The sequence below is a fragment of the Rhincodon typus genome, chromosome 12 (genome assembly GCF_021869965.1).
Source record: "Rhincodon typus isolate 14 chromosome 12, sRhiTyp1.1, whole genome shotgun sequence".
Lineage (NCBI taxonomy): Eukaryota > Metazoa > Chordata > Chondrichthyes > Orectolobiformes > Rhincodontidae > Rhincodon > Rhincodon typus.
The window spans coordinates 4049047-4049443 of NC_063343.1; positions in this window are offsets into that span (position 1 = coordinate 4049047).

Sequence of the window (397 nt, forward strand, 5' to 3'; positions counted from 1 at the left end):
GAGTGAGTGTCAGTGAGTGTGGGATCCAGTGTGTGAGAGTCAGTGTGCATGTGTGAGTCAGTGTGTGTGTGTAAAAGAGTCAGTTCGTGTGAGAGAGTAATTGTGTGAGATTCAGGATGTGTGTGACAGTCAGCGTGTGTGAGATATTCCGTGTGTGTGTGTGTGTCAGTGTGTGTGTGAGAGTCAGTGTGTGAGAGGGGGAGTGTGCGTGTGTCAGCGCGTGTGTGAGAGTCAGTGTGTGAGTGACTAAGTGTGTGTGTGAGTCGGTGTGTGTGTGTGTGTGAGAGTCAGTGTTTGTGAGAGAGTCAGTTTGTGTGAGAGTCAGTTTGTGTGAGAGTCAGTGTGTGAGAGAGTCAGTGTGTGTGTGAGTCAGTGTGTGTGTGAGTCAGTGTGTGTG